The sequence below is a fragment of the Rattus norvegicus genome, assembly GCF_036323735.1.
Source record: "Rattus norvegicus strain BN/NHsdMcwi chromosome Y unlocalized genomic scaffold, GRCr8 chrY_unlocalized_37, whole genome shotgun sequence".
Lineage (NCBI taxonomy): Eukaryota > Metazoa > Chordata > Mammalia > Rodentia > Muridae > Rattus > Rattus norvegicus.
The window spans coordinates 199,829-227,077 of record NW_026947397.1 but is presented as its reverse complement, the minus strand read 5'-3'; the positions used below and the strand labels follow the sequence as shown (position 1 = coordinate 227,077).

Here is a 27,249-nt window from a genome sequence, read left to right as displayed (position 1 = left end):
GGGTACTTCAAGCTTTTTGGATAATATCTACTTATCAATGAATGAATACCAAGTGTGTTTTTCTGTGATTGAGTAACCTCACTCCAGATGATATTTTCTAGTTTATAACATTTGCCTATGAATTTCATGAAGTCATTGTTTTGATAGCTGAGTAATATTCTGTACTGCAGATGTACCAATTTTTGTATCCATTCCTCTGTTGAAGTGCATCTGGGTTCTTTCCAGCTTCTGCCTATTTTAAATAAGTCTGCTATGACCATAGTCGAATATATTTCTCTGTTGTATGTTGGACCAACTTTTGGGTATATGCCCAAGAGAGGTATAGCTGGGTCCTCAGGTCATGGAATGTCCAATTTTCTGTGGAACCTCAAAAGAGTTGTACCAGTCTTCAATCCCACCAACAAAGGTGGAGTCTTCCTCTTTATCCACATCCTCACCAGCATCTCCTGTCACATGAGATTTATATCTTAGCCATTCTGACTGATGTGAGGTGGAATCTCAGATTTGTTTTGATTTTAATTTCCCTGATGACTAAGGATGTTGAACATTTATTTAGTTGTTTTTTGGCCATTTGATAACCTTCAGCTGAGAATGTTTTGTAATTCACTCTACCCCATTTTCTATAGGGAATTTTTGCTTTCTAGTGCCTTACTTCTTAAGTTCTTTGTATATTTCGGATATTACCAGCTACCAGATATAGGATTGGTAAAAATCTTATCCCAATCTGTTGATTATAGATTTGTCCTAATGACAGTATCTTTGCTGTTTTATGAGGTCCTATTTGTCAATTCTTGATCTTAAATCATAAGTCACTGGTGTTTTGTCCAGGAAATGTTCTCCAGTGCCCATGAGTTCAAGACTCTTTGGGACCTTTTCTTCTATTAGTTTGAGTGTATCTGGTTTGATGTGGAGGTCCTTGATTCACTTGAACTTTAGCTTAGTACATGGTCATAAAAAGGGGATAATTTCCATTCTTCTACATGCTGACTTCCAGTTGAACCACCACTCTTTTTGGAAAATGCTATGTTACTTCTTTGGATGGTTTTATCTACTTTGCCAAATATCAAATGATAGGTGTGTGGGTTTATTTCTGGGTCTTCAATTCTATTCCACTGGTCTATCCATCTGTCTCTTTACCAATACCGTGCAGTAATTATCACTATTGCTCTGTTATACTGCTTGAGTTCAAGGGTGATGATTACGCCAGTTCTTTTATTGTGAAGTTCTTTTATTGTTGAGGATAGTTTTAAATATCCTGGCTTTTTCTTATTCCACATGAATTTGCAAATGCTGTTTCTATCTCTATTAAAGAAGTACGTAGGAATTTTGATGGATATTGCATTGAATGTGTACATTGCTTTTGGTAAAATTGTCATCTTTACTATATTAATCCTGTCAATCCATGAGCATGGAAGCTCTTTCTGTCTTCTGAGATTGTCCTCAATTTCCTTCTTCAGATACTTGAACTTCTTATCATACAGATCATTCACTTTCTTGGTTAAATTTACACCAAGATATTTTATATTATTTGGGACTATTGTGAAGTGTGTGATTTCATTTTTTCCTTTCTAAGCCTGTTTATTCATTGAGGAGAGGAAGGCTACTGTTATGTGTGAGTTAATTTTATGCCCTGTCACTTTGCTGAAGTTATTTATCAGGTTAAGAAGTTCTCTGGTGGACCTTTTGGGGTCATTTAAGTGTATACTATCATATCATCTGCCAATAGTGATATTTTGATATCTTCCCTTCCAATTTGAATCCCTTTGTCCCCCTTTTGCTGTCTGGATTCTCTGGCTCTGACATGGAGTCCTGTTTTGAATAAGTAGGGAGAGAGTTGGGCAGCCTTGTCTAGTCCCTGATTTAGTGGGATTGCTTCAAGTTTCTTTCCATTTAGTTTGTTGTTAGCTATAGGTTTGCTGTATATTTCTTACACTATGTTTTTATATGAGCATTCAATTCGTGATTTTTCCAGGACTTTTATCCACAAGGGTTGTTGAATTTTGTCAAATGCTTTCTCACTATCTAATGAAATTACCATGTTCTCCTTATCTTTGAGTTTGTTTACATGTTGGATTACATTTATGAATTATCCTATATTAAACCATCCTTCCATCCCTGGTTTCAAGTCTACTTGATCATGATGGATGATTTTTTTGATGTGTTGTAATATTCAGATTGCAAGAATTTTATTGAGTATTTTATCATCAATATCCATAAGGGAAATTGGTCTGAAGTCCTCTTTCTGTGCTGAGTCTTTTTGTGGGTTAGGTATAAGAGTAATTCTGGATTTATATAAGGAATGTGGTAGTGCGCTGTCTGTTTCAATTTTGTGGAAGAGTTTGGACAGTTTTAGTATGATGTCTTCTAAGAAGGTCTGATAGAATTCTACACTGAACCCATCTCGACCTGGGCTCTGTTTGGTTGGGAGACTTTTAATAACTGCTTCTATTTCTTTAGGAGTTATGGGGTTGTTTAGATAGTTTATTTATTCCGGATTTTCTTTGCTACCTGTTATCTGTCTACTAAATTGTCCATTTCCTCCAGATTTTGCAGTTTTGTTGAATATAGGCTTTTATAGTAGAATCTGATGATTTTTTTTTAATTACTTCAGATTCTGTTCTTGTGTCTCCGTTTTCCTTTCTGATTTTGTTAATTTGAGTACAATCACTTTGAACTCTGATTAGTTTGGCTAAGGGTTTATCTCTCTTATTGCTTTTCTCAAAGAAAAAGTTCCTGCTTTTGTATCGTCCTTTTCATTTCTACTTTGTTGATTTCAGCTCTGAGTTTGATAATTTCCTGCTTTCTACCCCCCTTGGCTTTACTTAGTTCTTTTTGTTCTAGAGCTTTTACATGTGCTATCAAGCTCCTGACATATTCTCTCTCTTGTTTCTTTTCACAAGCACTCAGAGCTATAAGTTTCCCTCTTAGCTCTTCTTTCAATCTATCACATATGTTTGGGAATGTTGTATCTTCATTATTCATTAAGTTCTAAGAAGTCTTTAATTTCTTTCTTTATTTCTTCCTTGATCATGTTGTCATGGAGTAAAGCATTTTTAAACTTCAGTGTATATGTGGGCTTTCTGTCAATATTGTTATTGTTGAAGACCAGTCTTAGTGTGTGGTGATCTGATAGAATGCCTGGGATTATTTCTATTTCCCTGTATCTGTTAAGGTCTGTTGAAGGACCAATTATGTGGTCAATTTTGAAGAAAGTTCCCTGAGGTTATGAGAAGAATGTATATTCTTATTTTTTAGGACGGAATGTTCTATAAATATCTGTTAAATCCATATGTTTTATAACTTCTATTACTTTCTCCACATCTCTGTTTAATTTCTGTTTCTAGGATCTCTCCAGTGATGAGGGTGGGGTGTTGCAATCTCCTACTATTATCATGTCAGGTGCAATGTGTGCTTTTAGCTTTAGTAAGATTTCTTTTATGAATCCTCAGGATCTCTCATTAATCATTTTTATCGAACAAATCCAAATGTAAATATAACATTCTGGTTCTTGAGTTGATATTCTGGAAATTTAACTGGAAGAGGCAAGGACTCACTCTCTAACTAGAGAGCTACCTATACAAATAAAGAAACTACTAATGAAAAGGAAGTTGCTTTAAAATACTTCAAATTAAAAAATGTAGTCATTTTCTGTGTTGGCTGTGGGAAGGTTGTTTATTTGTTTTTGTTTGTTTGTTTTAATTTAATGTGGAGAAATATTTAAAGTACATCAAAATAAGTGTGAAATGCATCACAATAGAATCCTATGCATTCCAGCATTTTTTTACAAGAGCAGAGTCCACTGAGAGGTCAAGTATGTACAACACCATTCCTGCTTCATAATTGTCAGAGCTTTAAGTCTAACCCTATCTTCTCTACATTTAGATTTTTATAAATTTTGCTTGATTGGGTCAGATCTAATCTAATAGATCTAATAAGCTCTTATAACTGACTATGTCCCCTGCACTCCTGAGAAAACCATTTATTGTTTTAATTTTTTTTTGTTCTTGTTTTGGGGAGCTGTGTTTTTCATTAAGATCAATAGAAAATTAATCTACTGATCAATTAGTGAATAGAAAGGAAAATTATGTATTATGGAGAAAAATTTCCCAAAATGCAGTGTACACAAGTGTAAAACTAAATGTCTGTGTGTAGACATGCATACATGCTCATGAACCATGTAGCTTACAAGCATTCCACACCCGATCAACTTAAGTGATTTGGGAAATTAACTTATTCACACAGAAGAAAACTCATGGGGAATACATTTTTTTCTTAGCCATGTTTATAAGTGACCAAATGGTGAAGCAGGATGTAAACAAATACTATTATCCTTCATTGTTTTAATTCATGTACAATCTCTACATGCTCTTATTCTATTGTGTTTCTCTGTGTCTCAGTCTCTGCATGAATATATAGGAACACTTGGGTATGTGGCATAAGAGTGTGTGTGTGTGTGTTGTGTGTGTGTGAGTGTGTGTGTGTGTCTTATATTGTATTTATGTTCATAGGTGTAATGTTTATTTATTTATAATTTGGAAATACTGAAACCCACATTTGATTTGTGGATCAACTATGTGCAATCTACTCACATAGCTCAGACATTTCATTATACAGGTGAATAGAGAGAGAGCCTAAGAGGATGGAGATATCTCCTAAACTACTCTTGTCAGAAGAAAAGTGGTTTATCTTTTGGCAAGAAAACCCAAACTTCCACAAAGACATATACACTCCATAAAACAGAAATGGACATCTCATGTGAAAGGAAAAGTTATCAGACTGGGAGAAAAATGAGTTTGCCACATTCCAATATTTGAGGGACATGAGACTGATCTTCAGAAGATATAATGGGAAGGGACAGGCAGAATCCCCAAGGAACCAAACTATGCTAAACACTGGAGCTTCTCATTACATGAGAGGTCAGAGATTAATAAGGATGGTAAACATAATGATAAGAATTTTGCAGTCCATATTCAGTCTCCATATAAGGCTACAATGTGAAAAAGATGAAAAGTAGTCACCACCAAAGTGCTAACAGAGCTACTTTAGCAGTTACATTGTGAATAACAAAGTGTAACTATACAAGTGTGTGTGTGTGTGTGTGTGTGTGTGTGTGTGTGTGTCTTATATGCTATTTATGTCCATAGGTAACATGTTTATTTATTAATAATTTGGAAATACTGAAACCCACATTTGATTTTGGAAGCGAAGAATTATATTTGAAAACAAACAAGGCTGTACTGGAACTGAACAATTTTCCATGTAAGTAAGCACACAGCAGGTGCCATATGCAAAAGTGAGCAAAGAAGAAGGAACTGTATACATACTATGTGTACAGAAATACAGGTAGTTTCGTGGAATTCTAAGATGTCGAGATGAAAGAATAGGACGGAATTCTTATCAAGCCAGGCATCATGTTTGCTCTTAGAATACTCACATTCAAGAGTCTGAGGGACGAAATTAGGAATTTCAGGTTAGCCTAGACTACATATGAAGACAACACATATTTTATTATTTTTTATTTATTTAAATCAATAGTTTGATTGATAGAATATCATGAACAATATTAAGAAAACAGAAATTTCATGCCTACACAGTGATACTCCTGCTAAGATAACATGTTCAATAAAGAGACAGGAACTATTCAGTTACAAATACCAGCTGTCATATTGAAGGTTGTGGCATGAGTGGTATGTTGTTTGCTTGATCCTTCTTCACTTTCAAGGCTCATTTTACACACCTTAAAAAGCTTCTCTGACTACCTCGTTACTGTGCAGACATCGAGATGTGCCTTACCTTTTCTATGTATTAAAACCAGTAATCATTTATTTATCAAATGATTATTTGATTTTACTTTATCTTCAAAAATAATGAGTCTTGAAGAAATGATACCTTTACTGTGTGGGTTTGAATATTCATCATAGCAATCAGAGAATAATCGGGGCCCAACACACACACAGGGTGGTTGGAGAGACTATAACTGTGGCAACAAGTAAGCATAGTAACGAGTGGGTTGATCTGTTTTTCTGCATAACATTGATAACTAGTTAATGATAAGAATGGGTAAAAAAATGAGATAAAGTCAAGGTTTTCTTTACCTTAATTTGAATGATTGCCTATACAGCATGTGAAACTGAACCCAGACCCATGGTAAAGCTTCTGCCTGAGCTTCATTAGTGCCACAACTACAAGTGTGCACCATCTTTGTAAATATTTGGACACTTGGCTCAATGCTTAGCACACTTTGGTAAATCCCCTGGTGTTAAGAAAGAAAGTATTAGATATGAAATCTATGATAATAAATCACTTCTAAGCTTTGATTTTTGTGACTACAGAGAAAGACTTTGACTCTGATGTAAGTGAGTATCTAAAAGTATTAAAAAATTAATATCTTTCATCTGCAAGAATCCTTCTAATGGCTTACTGCTATCTTCCAGGAGATGAGTTTCAATTGTGTCAATTGCTCTTTGTGGCAGGAAAAGGGCTTGTCTGTCAAATACTTTGAGATTCCTGGAGAATGCTTCATCCTGTTCACCCTCATTCTGCTCCCATATCCTTTGCTATCTACATTAGTCCATCTCTACACACTGCCATGTACTTCTTTCTGGCGAACTTATGTATCCTGGAAATTGTTTATACTGTCTCTGTCATACACAATTTATGGAGAGCCTTGTAAGTGAGATCTGAGTAATCTCTCTGGAGGGTTGTGTCACACAGATGTTGTTCTTCACAATTTTAGGTATAACAAAGTGCTGCCTATTGGCAGCCATTGCCTTTGGCCACTCTATGGCCCCACTTCACTATTCAACCCAAATGAGTCATGAGGTATGTGTCCATTTGGCATTTTTTTCATGGGGAATAGGTTGCCTTGTAGGGTTGGGAAAAAACTACTTGAGACCCAAATCTAACCACCCACAAGGAGTTGATGAATTCTTGCTCATCTTCCATACCACTGTGACATCCATGCTGAACCCCATCACGTATACCTTAATGAACCAAGAAGTCAAGGCAGCACTGAGAAGAACTCTGGGTCCGATGAAAGTTCTGATAATAAGAAGGTAATTAAAGATCCCAAAGTGCTTTTTAAAAAGGTGCAAAGTCTGTGAAAACAAAACAAAACAAAACCCCTTTGGTCTTTCTTTCTGTCTTGAAACAAACTTTTAGAAACATAACTTTGTTTTAGTGTGTTCCCTTTGTTCCCCACCATGCTTAATTGTAAACAATTGTAATATATGTTTGCTACTAAATTACTTTAGTAGATTAGTCCAGTACTTAAATGTTTTCATCCGGGCAGCGTTTAAACCACATGCTAATGTCTCAGGGTCCTTGAAAATTCTCTGTACCCATTCTTAGCTATTTGGAAATCTTCCACAAATTGTTTGCAAATGATCTCAACTCATTGTGCTACAATTCCATATTCCTCAGTACATGTAAATTCATTGCATTGGACTGGAACTGCTAAGTAGTTCTCGGGACAGTGAATTGTTAGTCTCTGCTTTGTGTAACATTTGGTCAGTCCATACTTCAGTTCTGGGCACCCAGGCCCTATGATCTTAGAACAGGAGTAGTCTTTCCCCCACTTTTTATCTATAGGGCAGTGGTAAAGAATTTCAGCCAGATGTTTCTCAACATAAATATCATAGTTTCAGATAAACACACACATACACACATGCACAGACACACACACAAACACACACACACACACACACACACACAAACAAGCATGCATGAACACATTATACAAGAATTGATGTGGGTTTACAAGTGACAGAATACAAATAGAAAAGCCGGCTAGTGTCAGATAATTAGATTCAGGTTGCTATTAAACAAGAAAATGAAATAACGTAAAATTAGAATTTGAGCCTTTAGAAATATATTGAACAAAAATAAAATTCCATTTAAGTGTGCTGAAAATATGGAACACATTAAAAAAATCACCATGACACTAAAACTACAGTATTGTTTTAGGCATGAGTCACCCAACCAGAAAGACAATAATTATATTGTCCTCGGACTCATTGTTCTGAGTGTACTTATAAGCAGTAACGACCATTCAGGTCAAAATGTTGGTTAAAAAAATGACTGAGATGCTACAAACAAATCCTAAAGTTTTGAAGAGACACACAGTCTTTCCACAGGCATTAAGTAATTCTCCTATTATTTCTATTACTTTAAAAAGAATTACAAAAGAAAAATACATTAAAATATTTTAACTATGAAAGGAAAATAATTTAAAATAATTTCATTGCTACATAATTGGGTGTTGTTAAGATGACAGGCATCCTCCTAATGTATAACTGCGATAAGTAAAGCAAAAAAAACTTTTTGGTATCTGTGTCAAATACATATAATCTCAACCTATAAGAGAAAAACAACTGGACAAATCCAAATTCAGAGACATTTCAGCAAAGTATTTTTCTTCAAAGGTGTAGTCACATAAGATAAAAATAGTAATGAATTATCACAGAATAGAATAACATAAGATATGTAATAACTAAATGTCAACTGGATTTCTGGATTGGATATGGGCATAGATAGTGTACAGTTCTAGAAACATTGTTATTATGATTTGATCAACCTACAAAATTACTTTTAACATTTTTTTCAATTTTCTAATTTTTTGAGAATTAGTCATTAGATTGATTAAAGTATATAAAATTTAGTAATTAGGTTACGATATAAAACCATACTGTTTCCTATCAATTAAATCTCCTTTTCCTGTATTGTTTGAATTCTGCTTTATTTTTTGTATTGATTCATATTATTAATTTATTTATGTCTCAAATGCTGTCATTTTTCCTGTTTTCCCCCACAGATTCCCTTAACCCAATCACCATTCTTTTCTGATTTCTTCCTTCAAAGAGTCAAAACAACAGTAGTTATAAGGCATGTTCAGTCCCTGAATAGCTGTTCATATGGCCATGCATTTGAAAATCTACAACATTGATAGTGCAGACATCAGGAAATATCATTCAAAATGATCTTCAAATATTAAATAATCTCCACTTATCAGCTATCAACTATCAGCTTTACAAAACAGGAAGAATTCAAGAGGAAAAATATCCTTGTAATGTACGTAGATAAAATTGATCAGATAAGAAGGAAATCAGAGAGCAACCTTCCTGGATTCAACACAAGAGAGCCTCAGTTCCTGTAGTGTATTCAGTATGAGTTTATAGAGTTTATGGGTTAATACCTGGAAATGAACTCCTACAAAACCAAAAACAAACAGACCACAAACTGAAATATTTATAAAAGCCAAACAAATATGTGGAAATTATTATTTTCAGCTCTATATGAGAATACTAATGTTTAATTGTATATTAATAAAATTTTAATTTAATAACTGCATATTTTATTGCAATTTTTTAAATAAATAGATTTTAAGTGACTCATGTGATCATTAACCTTAGTGGCTTTGATTGCATTATAGATCAGTAAAGTGTTTATTTGACTGTGATTATCACTATGAATATTCACCAAAATCAAATTATGTGAAAAAGGAACTGCTCTTCTGTTTTCATACTTTTTGTTGTACATATGTAAGAGTTTTATCTGCTTGTTCGTGTGTGCAATACATCCATGCCTAGTGTCCAGGAGGTTTAAGAGGGTGTGAGATTCCATGATGCTGAAATTACAGCCACTTGTGAACTGTCACTTGGGAGCTAGGGTTCGGTCCTGAATTCTCTTGAAGAACACATAATGTTATTAATCACCAAATCATTTCTTCATCTTAAGCAAATGCCACTTCTTGTAAATATAGTTCCTAAGCTGTCCTGTCTTCACCATAGACCACTGTTTTCTCAAATGTGATAATTTATTAAACACACACCCACCTGCTTCTTACCTTCATATATATTCACACAAACACACATACAAACAGAAACACACACACTCACACACAGAGACACACGCACAACTGCTCTTACCTTCAAGTTTACTTACATACTTACTTACACACACACACACACACACACACACACACACACCTGCTTCTTACCTTCAAGTAGACTTAGTTATTTTCACATTAATTTGTTTATTTATTCACTTTACATGCTGCACCCTGCCCCCCTCCAGTTCACCCCTCTCACAATCCTTTGCCCATCCCTTTCTCTTTAGAGCAGGAGGGGAACCCTCGGGTAGCTCCTCCCCTTGCATATCCAGTCTCTATGATCACATCCTCTGATACTGAGGCCAGACACAGCAGCCTAGATGGATTGGGGTGGGGAGCTAGAAGTGATTTCCAGAAAGAGGCAGAGAGCTGGGGTAAGAGATGCCCATTAATCAATGGGTGTTTCCTTAGCTGAGAATCAGTCTCAGTGATATGGACCTAAAGAAACCATCTGCTGTCGCCAGAGAGCAACCCAAATGGAATGATAAAGAGACACCAACTTTAGACACAAAATTCATTCTGACCACAAGAAATGAAAGGGCTGTGCATAGAGAAGATAGTGAAAAATGATCAACCAATGCTTACTGCAGATTGAGACCCAATGGATGAGCACCGATCCCTTACACTATTAATATGACTCTGTTATGCTTGCAGACAGCAGTCTATCATGGCTTCCCTCTGTGAGATTCCACTAAGCTGCTGACTCAGACAGAAGCAGGCATCATCTAGTCAAACCACGGTGGAGCTTGGGGACTCTGATGGAAGAAGAGAATGAAAAGGATTATGGCCTCTAAGGATATAGGCACTCCACAGGCTTTGTCTTCATGCAGGTACCGAACAGCTAGTATTGGGCCTTCCCAAAACATGTTGTCTGTAGATGGGATATTTGTTTTTAAAATTCATTTATTTATTTACTCACTTTACATCCCAAAATGGGTGCTCCATCTTCATGGGATGCCAACACTCATTGTCCGGGGCACTTATAAAAAGACAAAGCTACACATTTGCTACCTATGTCCTGGGAGCTCAGGTTCAGTCTATGTTCACTCTCTGGTTGGTGGTTCAGTCTTTGGCAGACCCCAAGTGTCACTGTGAGTGGACTCTACTGGTCTTGCTGTGGAGTCCCACATATCATCTGGGCCTTGATTCTTCACCTTAATTTTAAAGACTCCCCAAGCTCCAGCTCTTGTTTGGTGGTGAATCTTTACACTTATTTCTCTCAGCTGTTGGGGGGTGGAGTCACAGAGAGGTCAGTTATGCTAGGATTGTGTCTGCAAGCACGGTAGAGTATCTTTAATAGTGTCAGGTATCGGTGATTGCCCACGGGTAGGGCTCAATCTGAGCTAAACATTGGTTGGAAGTTCCTTCCATGTCTGCTCTATCTATCTTCGTATCTGGATCTTGTTGGCTGTGTTCATTTTGGATTGAAGGTTTTGTGGGTAGGTTTTTGTCCTTGTCACATCACTGGGAGTCATTCCTGGCTACAGAAGTGGCAAATTAAAGATCTGTATCCCCACTGCTACAGTCCCCCCAATAGACACCCTGTAGCCTCGCCTTTCCCAGGTCTCTGGCAACTCCTAGAGTTGTGCACCCCACACTTGTGATTTCCATTCTCTTTTACCTGCTTTCCCTATAACTAATTCCTCCAAAGGCCACTCCATTCCCCACCTCCCCTCCCATTCAGTTTCCTCCCACCCTCCACCCTTCTCAATATCTATTATGCTAAATACATTTTAAAGTCAATATTTAGGAAAAAACACTGAGTAAGTGTAGGAAGTATCCCATAAGTAATTGTGGTGGATGTTTAGGGAAGACATGAACATGTTAATTTTTATAGAGGTCAAAATTACTACATATATTGTTAGAAGAGACACTGTCTTCATTACATTCAACATGAAGGAAACCATTTATATATTCTTTTAAGTTATACAAGGGAATCTGTTAAAAGAGTTACACACATCACACAACTTTATTACCTTAAAGCTCCCTTTATTGCAAATATTTACACAATGTAAAGTACAAAGGCTTACACTCATGTGAGTGTACTTTGTTTCAAAGTTAACGTTTAGAAATACAGGTTGATGAGAACAGTCATCTCAGACTCAGAGGGAATAATACATCAGGGAGTCATGTATTACCTTACCTGTGTTCTTTCCTTTATTCCTGCTGAAGACAAATCTCATTTGCAGCCCCTACTGTGAGAGATGGATTAGAAAATGCCTGTGAGTCTACAACCCAGAAAGAAAAAAGACAACATCTCCAAATAGTACACACAGTCAAAACTTTCTTGTAGATCTTAACACTTGAAACAAAATGCAAAGAGAAAATCCATTTCCTAGGATATTACAATAAAAAGGAAAGGGTACCTGTAGGAAGCATTCTCAGGGGATTTTAAACTTCTGTACCTAAGAATGAAACTGCCTCCATTTAGGTGAAGATTTGTTTCTTTGGCAAGAAAGTCAGTTTGTCTCTTGACGGTTGTGCTGTCTGTTCAATACTAAGGCAACGGTGATGCTTTATGAATGTGAACAGATAAACATCCCAGTTTTCACTTCTTCAAAGAATTTCAAGAAGAACCTGAAAGAGAATGTATAATGTTTTAGAAATGAAATATGTGAATTTAAGTTAGCCAGCAAAAATATGTTGTTAAAAGTTTCTGCCTTCTATTAATAATTTTGACTATTCTTGCTATGAATAAAAAGACGGTTATGTAATGTCTACCAATCCCCAAAGCCTGAAACATTGTGGAAAACTGTCTTATTCCTCCCTAACTTGATGTCTCTCTCATGTTGAAGAGCAAGAATCTTTCTGTACTTGCATGTATTTGCTCTTGGGAGCATGCAAATAAATCTTTCAGTTCCAAGAACAAAGACATGGCCGTCCAATGGGACCCATATGAAATAAAATCTTTATTCCTGACGTCAATGAACTTTAGCACACCAGTAACGATGCAGAGAGCAATATAATGGAATAATCCTGTAATAATAATAATAATAATAATAATAATAATAATAATAATAAAATAATAATAACAACAACAATAATAATGGACTAAACCCCTCAAGGGATCACGGAGTAAGGATAGTAAAAGTTGAGATGTGTTTTTCAGGTGATATTGTATCCAGGAAAGCAAGTTTCAATAGGACAGACTCCGCACACATGAAAATTACTCAACCTGTCAGGGCCTCACAGAGAGAGTTGAGAACCAGAGTGGTCTTTTAGGACAAGAGAAAGATTCGCCAACCTCCTAAAAAGAAAAGGAATCCAGACAGTCTGTGTGAGGATGATTAACTTATGCATGATAAACACACACACACACACACACACACACACACACACACACACACACACACACCCATACACACACACACACATGCTCTCACACACACACAGATTCACAGAGAAACACAGCAAGAGATATAGACAGTTAGACAAACAGACATACACACAGAGAGACACAGACAGACACAGACAAACACACAGACACAGACACAGACACAGACACACACACACACACACACACACACACTCTTCTCTTGTCTCCTTCCTAGAGTGTCCAGGGGCACAACATGTGTGAAAGGATGAAGTGGGACCAGGAAATAGTCAGTCAGCAGAAGATTTGTCTGCCTGCAAGGGAATTTTGGTTTCTTCCAAGGATTTCAGTGTCACAGCTCTGTTAGAAGGTATTCAGGGACACGCTATGGCTGTGTGCATATATTTTACTCAGGATGAACAAGGGCTAAATAAACCTTGGAGAGGAGGAAGGGGTTTTCGTTTGCATTTACATCAATTGCAGGTTTAAGGTACCAGGAAGTCCTCATTTGCTATATCTTTATAATCTCTATCCCCGCATCGGTCTCTTGTTCAAGGATCTCAACTTTATCTCCTCAGAAATTGACTCCACTGAATGTGCCCCATCCCCACCCCTGATGTCCTACTTGCTCGATTTCAAAAGATTACAGGTTCGTACTCTGTATCTCTGTCAGATTAAATTCTCAGGAACGTGGCCCTCTAGACACGATGAATTAACCAGTGCTTCCATCGAGTTTTCACATTAAACCGTATCCCCTATTTCTGGCCAGTTCTCTCAGCACCGCGCTATTACTCCATCGTCCCCGCTGACCCTCCACTCCTGTCCTCACTCGCCCTCACTCACTCACAGAACCTGTTCCAGTTTTCCTTTCAGAGAGGTCGATGCTTTTCCCCTCACGGGCCTTCTTCTTTCCTGTGTTCTCTCTGCATTTGTAGATTGTAGATAGAATATGATTTATCTCAAAGCCGATACAATGCATAGGTAAACGCCTGCCATGTTTGTGTATCTAGATCTCAGTTCCCTCCTGTGCTGACTTTTTTTAGTTTCATCTATTTCCTCTTAAACTTCATGATATCATGCCTTGATCACTATGCTGTCATTCCTCCACCCCAATGATGTCATGCCCAACCACCATGATGTCATGCTCCACACCCATGATGTCATGCCTTTGCCCCTTGCTAGAATGGTTGCATCTATTCACCAGGTAACATTCTGAATGCTGCCCTGTCACCACACTCCTCCAGTCCCCCACCAATTACAGTCCCTCCTTGTACCCTCTCCCCTTCTCCTCTGAGAGAGTGGAGGGAAACCTATGGGTGTAACCTCTCCTCTTTCACATCAAGTCTCTGCAGGCCTAGACTCATCGTCTCCCACCAGGTCCTGAAAACGCAGCCTGGGTAGGAAAACAGAATACGCAGACAGGCGATGGGTTTAGTGAACCCACATGAAGACCATTGTGCTCCTCTGCCTCTCTCAGTCCTTCCCTCAGTTCTTCAGTGAGACTCACTGAGCTCCATCCGAAATTTGGCCATGCATCTGTGCACCGGTGTCAGTCGGCTGCTCGGTGGAGCCCTGCAGAGGACAATAACTCTACCCTCCTGTCTGCAAACACAAGAAAGGACCATAAATAATGTAAGTGTTTGCCGTCTGCCCATAGGATAAGTCTCACATCCGGCCACTTATCCTTTTGCCATTCCCTCATTTCCTCTTCCATCTCTGTCCCTGTGTCTTTAATAGAAAGTGCAAATTCTTGGTAAATATTTTGGGGGTGGATTTGTGTCCTTATCCTTCCACCTTAGGTCCTCTGTGGCTACGAAAAGTGACCATTTCAATCTCCGTATCCCCACTGTTATGAGTCTCAGTTAAAGTCACCCTCCTGGATGCAGGGATAGCCTCACGCATCCCAGACTGCAGAAAAATCATACAGATAGCACCCACCCTGGACAGTCACTGATTTCAGTTTATTTCCTTGGCCCTCTGTCCCTCTTGCCCATCTGTCCCAAGAAATGATTCTCAAACCTCATTTCCCTTCCCATACACTCAGCCACCCAATCCTTTTCTTCCACCTGCCTCCTCTCATTATTTTATTCCTCCTTTTGTGTGAAATTCAAGCATTTTTCTTGGGTCTTTATTCATGTTTACCCTATTTGGTTCCATAGATCATAGTGTGTGAATTCTGTACTTTATGGCTAATACCCTCTTTTACATGAGTATGTACATGCTATTTTGGGTCTCAGTTACCTCATTCAGAATAATAATTTCTGATTCCATCTACTTGACCGAATCTTCACAATGTCCATATTTTTCATTAGCTGTGTAGTATAGCATAGTGTAAATGAACGACATTTTCTGTAGCCAGTATTTGTTTGAGGCGCATCTGGCTTATTTCTCTTTTCTGTTCATTATGAAAAAAGCAGTTAGGAACCTTATGGAGCACATGTCCTTGGGGTATGGCAGAGGTCTTTTCAGATATAAGACCAGGTGTAGTATAGCTGTGTCTTTAGGAAGAATATTCCCCATTTTCTCAGAATCTACTGGAAAGATATGCAAAGCATTATATGGATTTGCTCTTCCACCAGCAAAAGCAATTTGTATCCTGATATTTATCTGCTTCCTCAAAGGAGGTTCGCCACTGACTATCCCCCTATCTTGGACTCAGGTGATCACATATGAACCTTCTTCAAATTTTAACTGGTCAGTAAATACTAGAGCTTATTACTGATAGCCAGAGGGGAAAGTTGTTACTGGAGGTTTGATGGTGGGGTTAGGTAAAGAGGCAGAAGAGGGTAAGAGGGGAAGGGAGAGGGCTGAAGATAAAGAGGAGGAAGTAATGATGGAAACAATCCATATGGCCTGGAGAATGCACATTTAGCAAGGGGTTTTATGATTGGGGTATAAGTTATGATAATGTTAGATCTACCCAATACACGTTTATAGATTATAATTATAATAAACATTGTGTGTTTTCTTTATAGGCTCATTGGTTTCTGAAATGCCAACAAGCTTTCCTCTACAGTATTTGTGGATCAAATACTCTGTTAATAGATATCTCCCCTTTTAGGGGCTCTAACCATTGATCCATAGTCCAGTAGACACAGCTGTCTCTTCCTCAGTCATGTCTCTTGTATTTTCTGTGGATATCTGTTTCTTCAGTGATCCATGCCCAGTGTTCCTTTTTCTCAAGGTCTTCAATGATCTCACCCAGAGGAGTTTCAATTTTCTCAACTCGTTCCATCTAGTTGACCACAACTTCACAATGTCCTTATTTTTCATAGCTGTATAGTATTCCACTTCAAATATTTCCTGTTAACAGTGAACCATTGCGAACAGGCTAAAATTTCCCAAGGAAACTTTAAACATTCATTCTCTAAAGCTAGATCTCTTCATCCCATAATGCTTGGGTTGACTGAATGGCATGGCATGAGCAGATTTTTCTAATGGACATCAAAGCCATTTCCTTCTCCAGTAATGGCTGCCATCCCTCTGTAAGAGATTTTTACCCAGGTTATTTTCGGTGACTGATGTGATTTGAAATTGTGACAACATCTGCTTGCTAGAGTGACAGAGATGTTTGAGGTTGACCATGCTTCCACAGCCAGATGCCCTTCACCAGAGGAATGGATACAGAAAATGGCCTATATTTACACAATGGACTACTACTCAGCTATCAAAATCAATGTGTATGAAATTCATAAGCATAACGGATGGACCTAGAAAATATCATCCTGAGTGAGGTTACCTAATAACAGAAAAACACAAAAAGTATGCACCCATTGAAAATTGGATATCAGCCCAAATTCTCTAATTACCTATGATACAATGCCCAGACCACATGAAACTCAAGAAGGAAGACCAAAATGCAAATGTTTCAGTCCTTCCTTTAAAGGGTAAATAAAATATCTATATGAGGGGTAGGGAGGCATTGTTTTTAGGAGACTGAAAGAATGGCCATTCAGAGACTGCTGGACATGTGTCACACACACACACACACACACACACACACACACACTCACACAAATATATATGCACCAAAACTATTATGGATAAAATAAGGATTTGAGAGTTTATCATTTGAAGTCGGTACAAAATATTTACACTGTTATATTCACTCTATAGCTGGGCCCCCTTTGTTGCCAAATTCATTGCAAAAATGGAATTGTAAAACAGAATTTTTGAGTACACATTAAGGAATATTTATAAAGTCCCCTATCAAGGAATGTACAATAAGAAAGTGAAATACAATATTCATTCAATTAAATATCTGTAGGGAGAATACTGGCCTTTGGGATACAAAGAAAATGTAGAAAATTGAACTATATATCACAGGAATGAACCTGGGAATTAATTATTATCTAGAAGAATTCCTCCACTCCATATTCCTAAATCTTTTCTACCAATGCCAAACCTTGACTACCTTTCTCCATTCATAGCATGTAACCACTAATGAAGCAAAGAGATTTCTCTAGCTTTAGAGAGATGGACTACCTAAAGGTTTCCACTGTGTCACAGGAGACATACCTGGAAAGGGCACTCCAAATCTGGTCAATGTAGGGAAATCTGTTTAGCAGGTGGGACATGGCATGTCTCAGTGACATCATCATTAGGCCCTCCCGTAAGTATCTCTTGTAACCTGGAAGCCTCTAGCTGCTTCTGTGATGTCACAAGTGTTGTCCTGGCTGCAACTGCCTCTCAGATACTCCTGCTGTCCCTCTAGGGTTTACTAATTGACCTCTAATTCAGAGTAAATTGCCATAGGGGAGGGAGAAAAAAGAGGATTAAGATATCAGTGATGGGGAAAAGGAAGCTGCCTTTCTGTCTTTGTATAAAAAAAGGAAGAAATATGTGATTCTTGGAATAGCTCAGAGAGTCCTTAGTATTGATTAAGTGGGATATCTGAACAGTTAGCCTTGATGTGAGCCTTCCGCATATGGGAATCAGAAGCTGGGAGCCTCTCATAAGCAACTGGAGTTTCCTGTTCGTATCATTCCTGAAAGTCAGAGAGTTTATAACATTATTTTTTTTCTATTCAAAAACCAAGTGATGGGCAGGGCACAGTTGTTTTCCTGAGAGCTCATAGCCTTTATTCTTTTTGTCAAGAAGAAAAAGGTCCAAAGGAAGAAGGGAAAGACAAATATTGAGTCCTCAGCTCAGAGTAAACTCCTCCATGCTTTGGATACCTATAGTGCAGTTTTTGTCTGACACTGATATCTGAGAGAGAGAACTGTTTGTAGTTGAGTCTTCATCATCTCAGTCTTTCCACTAGTATTACTCTAACTATCATTCCATTACAATGACGTTTACATTTCTGAGTCAATAGCTGTGAATACTTCACAGTGTTCTTTAATTTCTTTCATTTTTTTTTATTTTTTAGCAAATTGTATTCCTTTTTTAATTTGGTATATCTATATTTACATTTCAAATCTTATGTCCCTTCCCAATTTCCTTCCCATAAGATCTCTGACCGGTCCCCCTCCTCTTTTATAACCCCCATTATTGTCTGCTTTCAGTTCACTGGTTTGCCACTAGAATGCACTTCTGTATTTGATATGCTCTAGCTGTGTCTCACATGGAAGATCTATGTACAGTTCCTGTCATCATTCACTTCTTAGCTTCATCAATCTTATCTATTTTGGTGAGTGATATATATATATATATATATATATATATATATATATATATATATATATATATATATATATATTTCTGCCACAAGTTCGGCATGATCTGAATGGGATTCCATCAGTCTCTGCTCTAAATTCATAGATAGTATTGTTCCACCTTTTAAAAAGGAGTGAAGCATGCACATTTTGTGTGTTCTTTTCTTGAGCTTCCAGTTGTCTGTGGACTGCATCTTGGGTACCTTGAGCTTTTTTGCCAATATTCACTTATGATGATTTCATACCATATGTGTTTTCCTGTAATTGGGTTACCTCAATCAGTGTTATATTTTCTAGTTCATTCCATTTGTCAATAACTTTTTTGAGATCATTGGTTTTGATACCCTAGTAGTACACCATTGTATAGATATACCATATTTTCTGTATTCATCCCTCTGATGAATGCCATTAGGGTTCCTTCTAGCTCCTGGTTATTATAAATAAGGCTGCTATGACCACAGTTGAGGATGTGTCCTTTAAGTATATTGGAGCATCTTTGGATTATATGCCAAGTAGAGTTCTATCTGGATTCTCAGGTAGTGAAATTTCCAATTTTCTGAGGAATCTCCAGACTGATATCCAGAGTGGTTAACCAGTTTGTAATCCCACCAACAAAGAAGGAGCAATCCTCTTTCTTGACATCCTTATAAAGATCTGCTGTCTCCTGAGTTTTTATTTTAGCCATTCTTACATGTGTGAGGAGGAATCTCAGAGTTGTTTTCATTTACATTTCCTTGATGACTAAAAATGATGAACATTTCTTTAGATGGTTGTCAGATATTTGATATTCCTCAGTTGAGAAATCTTTGTTTAGTTCTGGACCACAATTTTAATAGGGTTATTTGTCTCTCTGTAGAGTTACTTCTTGAACTCTTTGTATGTATTAGGTAATAGCCCTCTGTCACATGTAGGATTGGTGATATATATATATATATATATATATATATATATATATATATATATATATATATATATATATATATATAATCTCAAAGTGGTTCTGTTCCTTGATACCCACTAGCAAGTTGCTCAATAAGGGTTACAACAACAAGGAGTTGGTGAGCAAAGTTCCTCTATTAGGGGCTTTAGCAAGCTGAATGAATCCTCAGGCCTCCATATTTGTTAGGACAGGAATCTATATGGATGTCACACTGTCATTTAGACAGAGTACACCAAAAACATCATATTATTTCCACAGTACAGTATTGAAGCTACTCCATATCACACACATGGCATGCTGAGGTTATTGTTAAACAGAGATGACAGCAATCTCTCCCTCCTCTTGTCAGGAATTTATTCTTCCATAAGGAAAATCAGTGTTGATTGTTATGTTTCAAAGCCTATATAAAGGTCTGATCCTGAAAAAGGGTTTATAAAGTTCATCCTGGTTTTATATGAGAAATTTGGAAAGCCAGATGTATCCCCATAGTGTTTGTGACATCTAATAAGCACACAGTGGCACGTGTTGGCTGAAAGAATAACATAGTGTACAACAAGGTACACGATCAGCCTGCTGTAAAGGTTATTCTTTTTCACAGGTGAAAGGCTATGTATCATAGGATTTGTGTATTACAACAGCAGCTGATGACAAGTTTGAAGAAGCATTCCTGAGGGCTCCAATAGATTTTCAACACAGTGATATGCCATGGCAAGTAGGGCCTAGCAATCACTTGACTTGGAAACATCATATAATGTGATGTTTGACAGCTAGGTTGGATGATTCTGGATTATTGCTAAATTAGCACAAAAGAATGTAAATACAAGAGGCCATTCCAGAGCAATGCAGAGTCATTGTGAGGACCTTCACCCAGAACAAAGAAACTTGATCATGTACTGCAATAAAAGGCATGAGTCAGCACTATCAGGCATCTGAGGACTCTTAAAAATATCTAAGCAACCATACAACTTGTATTTAGACAGATAGTATCTGAATCTGTAACTAACACATCAGTAAACCTAAGAAGCCTATAAAATGTAATTGTAAGGTGTTTGGATGATGTCATAGTTGGTGATTTCATTGTCATGCAAATATGAGGACTTGAGTTTGCATTCCCAACAAGTATGTAAAAACCACCAGTTGCGAAAATAATTTTTTTTTTATGATGGCTAAACTCATCTAAGAATGCTTGTTCAAATGAGTTATGAGTTTTCTTTTTATGTTCAAAGAATGTTTATGTTTTAATCATGTGAATGTGTGCATGCATGTACACACACACACACACACACACATACACACACACACACACACACAGACCCTCACATGCACATGCATAATCCCATGCACACACACAGGTATTTGTGATGTTTGTAGGAGCCAAAACGGATTATTGGAAGTCTTGAGGGTGAATTTACTGTCAGGGTGGGGTAGGAAGGCAGATGAGACCCAGAAGAGAGAACAGAGTGAAAAGAAGAGGAACGTGCAATGGTTTTTGGTTCAAAAAGGCATGGACATACCATCTGGTCAATTGGAATCAAGAGAAGGCCAGATAAAACATAGTAATAGTGTGGAATTATAGATAGAAAATAGATTTTAATGAGATAAAGTGTAAATATCTGGGCATTTCGATTTCTCAAAATGGCTTATCTTAATATAAAATGTGTGTGTGTGTGTGTGTGTGTGTGTGTGTGTGTGTGTGTGTGTGTGTGTTTTATCAGGGAATAAAATGGACAAAGGCAGGGTAAAAACACCAGAATGGGAGTAAATTATTTTTTACAACAAACTACCTCCTTGTTTTTTGTTTTTGTTTGTTTGTTTGTTTGTTGTTGTTGTTGTTGTTGTTGTTGGTGGTGGTGGTGCTAGTGGTGGTGTGCGTGTGTGTGTGTGTGTGTGTGTATGTGTGTGTCTTTTAACAGGGAATTAAATGGACAAAGGCAGGGTAAAAATACCATATTGGGATTAAATTATTTTCTACAACAAATTACCTCTTTGTTGTTTTTTGTTTGTTTGTTTCTTTGTTTATTTTTTGTTGATTTTGTAGTTGTTGTTGTTGGTAGTGGTGGTGTTTGTGTGTGTGTGTTCGTGTGTGTGTGTTTTGTGCTATGTCTTCCTATTGTCTCAAAGCTCCAAGGTCACCTTACAGAGATCAGGGTTAGCGTAAAAAGAATCATATGTCCTAGAGGTCCTGTGGACAGTCAGTGTGCCACAATTGCCTCATATAGCCAGGCTCCCACTGTGACATAAAAAGAGGCATAGATGCTGCTGTGCATTATGCATTAGTCAGACATACTACCAAGGACAATGCACTCTTACAAGGCTCTTTGGTGATTTCTTGCCTTCCTAATCATCATTTCTCCTGGTGGCCCTGTTGCATACAATCTAGATTACAGTGTTCTAGTACACCAGGAAAGCACCCTTTTGCCTGGTTCTTCCCTGATTTAACAGAAAGCAAGTAGAGGAACTCCACACAAAACTTGCACTCAGGATTCAGCAGCTTTTCCCACCCACTCCCAGCTTTGCATTTTCTCCCCTTAAAGGACTGAAGAAAAGATTCTGTCATCCACAATTGGTAGAAATCAGCTTCGAAAAGTGTCCTAGAAGGTTTCTAGACAGCGAAAATCAAAATATGACAGGAGGTGTGTTCTACAGCTGGCCTCCTTCTCAGCAGACAATCAACAAATATTTCTCCAGGCTCTTCAGTGTCACAGCTCTGTGCCCATGTCTGGGGGGCCCACAGGTGTGTGAGACAAGGGACATAAGTTAGGGATAGGAAGACTGCTACACAGTAAGAAAATCTGTGGGAGAAGTAAGTCATATGGCCAGTAATTCCTTTGTTTTAATTCCCTTCATCTGTTCCCTTTGCATCTGGATTACAGCCTTTCCCAAGTCCTCTCATCCCATTCCCACACTCACATGCTCCTCTTCCATTGCTCCTTATCCTTCACCTTAGAGAAGGGGGATTCCCACATGTGTTCTAACCTGCCATGCTATGCACCCTTTTTTTTAGTTGGGAGACTTTTAATGATTGTATTTCCTTAGGGGCTTTACCTTTATTCAAGTTGTTTACCTGATCTTGATTTAAATTTGAAATTGACTATTTTGTTCTGATTTTCCAATGTTAAGGAGTATATGCTTTTTTTTTTTTTTTTTTTTTTTTTTTTGAGCTGGGGACCGAACCCAGGGCTTTGCGCTTCCTAGGTAAGCGCTCTACCACTGAGCTAAATCCCCAGCCCGAGTATATGCTTTTGAAGTAAAACCTAAGGATTCTTTGAATTATCTCATTGTTCCTCGTTATGTCTTCCTTCATTTTTGTTAGTTAGGTGAATGTTCCTCCACGTTTGAATTAGATTGGCTAAGTTGCTAATTTTCTCAACTCTTGGGACCCTTTTTAATATTACTGTCTTCTTTTTTCTTATTTATTGATTCCAGCCTTGAGTTTGATAACTGCCTTCTGATAACTGCCCCTGTGGCATGTTTGTTTGTTTGTTTGATTGATTGATTGTTTTCTTGTAGAGGTCTTCCCTGTGTTTTTAAGTTACTGGTATGTGATCTCTCTGATTGCATTGGAAAGGCCATTTTTGTAGTGATCTTTCCTCTTTGCAATTCTCTCATTGTTTCTCATGAGATTGTGTATGCTACTCCTTCATTTTCACTGAATTTTAGAATGTCTTTAATTTCTGTATGTCCTCTCGAGGCCATCAGTCATTCGGTAAAAAGTTGTTTAATTTACATGAGTTTGTAGAGACTTTTCCTTGATTTTTAATGCCAGCTTTAGTCCATGGTGATCTTTTCCTATATCTGTGTTCTCTTAATGTATGTAAGATATCTGCCTAGGCCCTTCTGACTTTTAGACTTTCTGTTAAAAATTAATATAGTTTTGTTAAGTTTGCCTATGTTTGTTACTTGGGCTTTTTTCTTTATACCGTTTAATATCATTTTTCTGTATATTAAGATTTGATTATTATGTGGACACATTTGTTTGTTTTCTTTTCTTTTAATCCAACATATTTCTTGTTCTGTAAACTTCATGTACATTCATGGACATCTCTTCCATTGGTTTAGGGGAGTTTTCTTCTATTACTTGGTTGAAAATAGTTCCTGGACTTTCAAACTGAGAATCTTCTCCTTGTATTCCTATTGCACTTAGGTTTGTTTGTTTGTTTGTTTGTTTTTTTCTTTTTTCATAGTGTCCCATATTTCCCGGAGGTTTTATATTTAATATTTATCTTTGCTGATAGATTAATTCCATCTGTCTTATATGCCTGTGATTGCTGCTCCCATCTCTTGTATTCTCTTGTTGATGTTTGCATCTATAGTTTCTGTTCTCTTACGTAGGGTTTCCATCTCCAGGGTTTCTTTATTTTATGTTTTTCTTATTTCTTCTATTTTTCTTTTCAGGCCTTGAACAATCTTATTCATTTTCTTCACCCATTTGATTTTATTTTCCTATATTTATTTACAGGGATTATTCATTACTTCTTTAAAGTTAGCTAGAATCTTCATAAGATTAGATTTAAGGTCATTTTCTGCTGCAGCTGTGATTTAATATTCAACAGGCTGCTTTAGTATAGTTAGAACATGGTTATACCAATTGCCCTGGGTGTTATTGATTGTGATCTTATGTTGCCCTTTAGCCCTCTTGGTTTTGCAGTTATTATGGATTTACATGATGATTTCTGAGATTATCATTGTTGGAAAAGTGCTTTTGGATGCCCCACTCCATTGATTCCTGTTTTCTTTCTGACTTCTGCTCTGAGTGTCCAGAGCACAGGTTACTTGCAAAAGTTCAAACCCAGTAGGGGTCTATCCACAGGTTTTTACGGCCTATGCGGCCTCTTGGGTTTTGGGTCCTAAAATTGTTTCTATGTTACCTAGTATAGGTTTTGTTTGGGAACCCAGTTACCACATTAATCTAGAGCAAAGAAGGTGGAAGTTGTTCTCCAGATAATGGACCCTAGGGAATGGGGTGATATTTAAGGTTCCTGAGTGTGCTTTAAGGGGTCTTGTTACACAAGGAATTGGGGCAGGATCTTTCTTGGTTAGTCCTTGTCAGAGCTGGTCTCCATGAAAGCAGTCAGAGTTGTGCATCAGAAAATGGAGTGCAAGATTCAGGGTGTAGTTTACTCCTGCAGAGTGTGCTTTCAGGGGATTTGCTGGCAAGTGATTGAAGCAGTGTCTTCCTGGTTGTCCATTGTGCCGGTAGGCCTCAGGGAACACAAGCGTCGTTTAAGCCTTGAAATGTAGTGCTAAAGACAGAGTCTAAATGCATGAAGCTTAATTGAAACCCAAATACTTTACTGGCATTCTTTAACTTTATTCTTAAGATACCTATAAACTCACACACAGTTTTGTTTATGTCCTGTGTAAGTGAGGACTAATTTGTGGAGTAAGTTTGCTTCCACAGCAGTAACAGATATCTTGGATTGAGAAGAATTAAGCACCAAGTACCTGTGACAGGATTGGAGGCACCTACTCTATCCTGGGTCTATACCGATTTCACACAACCTAATATTAATCTATGTGTCTACTTATATGTCTAGGTATCTAGGTATCATGGTAGGTAGATAAACAGACAGAGAAGTATTGATCTGAGATATGCATATATATATATATATATATATATATATATATATACATAGATATACATATATATACATATATAGATATACACATATATGTGTGTGTGTGTTTGTGTGTGTGTGTGTGTGTGTGTGCCTGTATGTGTTTGTGCACATATGGGGAGAGGAGAGATTATTTGAGTGACTTACAGGCTCTGGTACAGCTAATCCAACAATGGCTGGCTGTGAAAGTTAAGGTCAAGAATCTTCCAGTTGCTGTGTCACCAAGAATGATGTCTTAAGTTGTCTTCAGTGGTTTTGGCATTCTTTCGAATTAAGATTTAATGCCAGTAATGAAATAAACTTGCTATCAAGACAGACCAAGCAGGATAAGAACAAGCATTTCTTTCTTCCTTGTCCTCCTATAGGCTTCCAATAGAAGGAATTGACCACATTGTAGCAGGATTAAATATCTGGATTCATGGTGTGTTTTTGTATTTTACATATTCAGACTAGAAGTAGATCTTGTCACTTTGAATGAAACCAGAAGTCCTTCAAAGATATGCCAATTATTTTATGGTTTTAGATAATTCCTGTTGCATTCACGTAGGCAACCGAAAATAGCCATCACGAGTCTACTTCTTGTCAACTTGAGACAACATCATATTTTCCTATATTGTGAATAATTTGTAAATGAAAATAATAACCAGATTATAATGGTGCCTTGATAAAATAGAATGATCCTACTTACAAATAGAAATGCATTATATATTTAACCAGGTCATAGTTATACTGAATGTGATATAATTATCAATTCCACAATGTCAAACACGTTATACATTTAGAATAGGTGCAATGGGTTTCATGGCACATTCTTTTAGTATCTCAAATTTGAAATGAATATGAAAATGATTGTATTGTCTTAATTGATATTATATTGCATGATAAAGAAATGGAGGAAAGAAAACACAAAAATCTATAGAAACACTTTATTAACAAAATACGAAGGAATTATTGATTTCAATTATTAATCATTTTCTACTCTAGTTATGGTTATATAGACAACCATGTGTAAATACAACCTTAGGTTGTATTTATAAATACCTTCTTCACTACCCTGTTTTATTTTCTTCCCCAAACAGAAGCACCTCATTAGATACCAATCTCCATGCCTGATGGGTTTGCACCCTTTGTCATTCTGCACGAGTTTGACTATTTTCTTTTTACATTGGCTATGAGGACAAACTTCTCTCCATCTTTTCCAAGTGCAAGCTGTCTCTCGTTTCTACCAACTGGCCTGATAATGTTTCTGGCAGAGAACCCAACTCTCTTCTAGAAACTGAGAAGTTGAAGTTGACCTAGCTGACCGCATGTTCTTGACTCTTGTTAAACTTTCTTGTTTCCCCCAGCATTAGCCAAATAGGATGCATTTTTGTTCTTGTATACTTTTTCTTTAAAACTGAATCTGGTAATTTGCATTTAGAGTTAGTCTTCCTAAAATATTTCCCTCCAAGCCTTGGTCATTCTGAGTGGTCTTTCGATTTTACCCTGTAATATCGTGAAGCCATAGATTTATCTTTTTGAAATTGTAACCAGTTTGAGTAAATTATACATTTCATCATGTACTATGACCCTGATGTGTGTAGGTTTTTTTCAAGGTGCTACCTGAGGCATTCCACAGGGAACCAAGAAAAAGAAACTCAACAGAGTGATTGAGGCACCTGTGATACCCTGGTCTACATTTCCTATAGAAATTTTCATGTATTTTGTTACTTTTAGAAGTAATACTGGATCTAAAACCTTCTGTTGAACACATAGTGTTGGCCATTTTTACTGCCCCTAACAGACATCAAGATTCTAGGGAGAAGTCTCCAAATGACACTTTTCCCAAGTGC

At 37.3% G+C, this 27,249-nt stretch overlaps 1 long non-coding RNA gene across 1 annotated transcript in view; it reads left to right on the top strand.

The window, feature by feature from the left end:
- Positions 1 to 10,557: 10,557 nt before the first annotated feature.
- LOC134484723 (uncharacterized) overlaps positions 10,558 to 27,249 on the top strand; it is an 84,879-nt gene continuing 68,187 nt past the window's right edge. The window contains exon 1 of the long non-coding RNA XR_010062427.1: positions 10,558 to 10,719. This is a non-coding gene — a long non-coding RNA (uncharacterized LOC134484723). The remainder of the gene's footprint in view (positions 10,720 to 27,249) is intronic.